The sequence below is a fragment of the Camellia sinensis genome, chromosome 5, assembly GCF_055761805.1.
Source record: "Camellia sinensis isolate YWXY chromosome 5, ASM5576180v1, whole genome shotgun sequence".
In the NCBI taxonomy this organism is placed as follows: domain Eukaryota; kingdom Viridiplantae; phylum Streptophyta; class Magnoliopsida; order Ericales; family Theaceae; genus Camellia; species Camellia sinensis.
In genome coordinates this window covers 161,460,526-161,463,429 of record NC_138965.1, presented here as the reverse complement: position 1 = coordinate 161,463,429, position 2,904 = coordinate 161,460,526, and the positions used below count along the sequence as shown (strand labels likewise).

The following is a 2,904-nucleotide window of genomic DNA, read 5'->3' as shown; positions in this document are numbered from 1 at the left end:
ACCCAAATTTTCATTTCTTTGAAACTGACTGTCCTTAAATTCATAAGCTAAAGTGTTTGCCCAATATTTTCATGACAAAATTTTCATGATCCCTAACTTTTCTCTTATACTTATTATTCTAAAGAATTACAAGTCTATTCCCAGCTTGGAAACACTACTCATCCAAATTCCTAACAGCTTGTGGTGGTCAAGGGCTTGTAGTTCAATGGCATTACCCAACATTCTCATATGAGAGGTTGGGGTTCAAACCTCACTAGACGTAACATTGGGCAAGAGAATTTCATAAGTTCCTATCTGATCCACTCGCCACTTGGCCCTGTTGCTTAGTGGCTCCCCTTCCCCCACACCCAAATTGCAGCCCTAGAGTGTGTGTGTGTGTGTTTTTTTTAAAAGAAAAGAAAAGAGTTAGTGGTGCGATGGTTTCTCCAATGCTCACTAGTAGAACACACGGTACAGTTCATGAGCTGAAATCTTCATATAGCTCAAGTGGTAGTTAATTAAGCTATCTAAAAACTTCTGATTAACTTTAAAATTTTCCCCTTCTTCTCCTACAGAATATTCATATAATGAAACAGTGAGTGCAACGGTGAATAATATACCCCCAGATTATGCCAGGAAGAGAAACATACAACTGTGGTTAACCATTGTTGGTCCAGTAGCTTCTCTATTAATTCTTACTTCAGTCTTGTTACTGTCCTATCTACGATGGAGAAATCACTGCTTTAAAGGTATGTATTGTATCTTTCTCCTATATTTTGAGACAGGCCAAGAATTTGAATTCCAAGCCAATCTCAAACTTCTTGTTACAAAACTAAACATAATTTTAATTCAATGCTAAACAGGAGGAAGCAAGAAAGATGGGATCGTCCAAGGCATGCAGTTGTTAAAGGATGAGTTGAATAATTGTATGACAACTATTGATGAATTAAGCAATGCAGGAAAGCTGAAGTTAAGGGGAAAAAGGGATCGTGAATTACCTTTTGTCAGTTTTTCTACAGAGTACTTCTCTGAGAAATAAAATAGGTCAGGGTGGTTATGGACCTGTTTATAAGGTAAAAATATTTCTTTCCATGCTACCTAAAAAAATAAGGTAAAAATATAATTTTTTCACTAGGGATGAAAATATTACTTTTCGCCTTTTTATCATGGTCTTACGTGGTACGAAGAATCAGAATTAATACCATTAGTACTATTTTGCCATTCAAGAACTATTTTACATGTGTATATATATATATTTTTTTTTTCCAATCAAAATATCGAAGATATTTATTATCACAGATCTTTCTTATATTAACTATGTGAATCTTTTAATTATTACTATGTATTTCTGAATACATAATTCTCTTATTTTTAACTACTTTGATGAGTTTTGTAACATGATTAACAAGTCTAGACTTTCAGGGAGTGTTGATTAATGGGCAAGAAATCGCAATAAAAAGACTTTCTAGCTGCTCAAGACAAGGATCAGAGGAGTTCAAGAATGAAGTTATATTGATCTCAAGGCCACAATATCGCAATCTTGTCAGACTTTTGGGTTGTTACATGCAAAAAGATGAGAGAATATTAATATACGAGTATTTGCCAAACAAAAGCTTGGATTTCTTTTTATTCGGTTTGTTTCTTCGCTAACTTTAGATCGATTGAGCTTCTTATTTCGTTCTTGATCTCTAGTGTGCCAATGTTTATTTATTTTCTCTATACAAATTTTGTGGCAGATGTAACAAAACAGCATTTACTAGATTGGAAAATGCGTGTCAGCATCATCAGAGGAATTGCTCAGGGGCTATTGTACCTACACAAGTACTCTAGATTAAGAATCATTCATAGGGATTTGAAAACAAACAACATTTTATTGGACAATGACATGAACTCAAAAATATCTGACTTTGGCACTGCTAGAATTTTTGGTGACAATGAAAATCAAGCAAATACAAACAAAATTGTTGGGACATAGTAGGTGAGATAGCTCTTTCGAATATGTAGATATAAAATTTCTTTATAAATATCTCAAATGCATTGGATTTTTATAATAATATAAATCAATTGAATGATGGAAACAGTGGTTACATGTCTCCTGAGTATGCTATGGATGGTCTCTTTTTTGTGAAGTCTGATGTTTTCAGTTTTTGAGTTATGATGCTAGAGATTATAAGTGAGAAGAGGAACACAGGTTTCTATCGTCCTAGTTGTGCTTTGAATTTGATAGGATATGTGAGTAATTGCAATTCAGTCCAATTTCGTAAAATTTGCCTGTTTGTTTTCCTAGACTGACCTTGTATGATATTTTCATGAACCTTTTTAGGCATGGAACTTGTGGAAAGAAGCAAAGGGTTCAGAGTTAGTGGATCAAGCACTAGCTGACGCATGTTCCATAAGTGAGGCTATGCGAAACATTCAAGTTGGTCTTTTGTGCGTTCAAGAAATTGCAACCGATAGACCAAACATGTTAGATGTTGTGTCTATGCTTACCAATGAAACAATGGTTTTACCTACTCCTAAGCAACCCGCTTTCTCCAAAATCATGGGTGTGACAAACGAAAGTACCCCTAAAAATCCAGAACATTGCTCTATAAATGATGTCACAATTTCGAAAACAGAGGCTCGATGACATTTATGCTTGTATGTTGAATATTGCCTAAAAAAGAAATTTATGGTTGTGAACATTGTTGTACCAGACAAAGGAATAACACTTTGCTCACACCCTAGAGGAGCAGAATATTAAAAAAAAGTGGAGAACAAGGGTCTTATGTTGAAGATAGAAATGATTGAACAGAACATTTCGGGTATGTTTAGTTTGTATTTGGGAGATGAGTTTTACAAAAAAATTTCTAAAAAATTGTTTGGTTTGAGTTTTTCTCAAAAAATTTCCAATATCACTTTCTCTCTCTTACACATCAATCAATC

The 2,904-nt window shown here is 34.2% G+C and overlaps 1 pseudogene; it reads left to right on the top strand.

Moving 5' to 3' along the window:
* Positions 1–416: 416 nt before the first annotated feature.
* Positions 417–2,608, top strand: LOC114276086 (G-type lectin S-receptor-like serine/threonine-protein kinase At4g03230; annotated as a pseudogene).
* Positions 2,609–2,904: the final 296 nt, after the last annotated feature.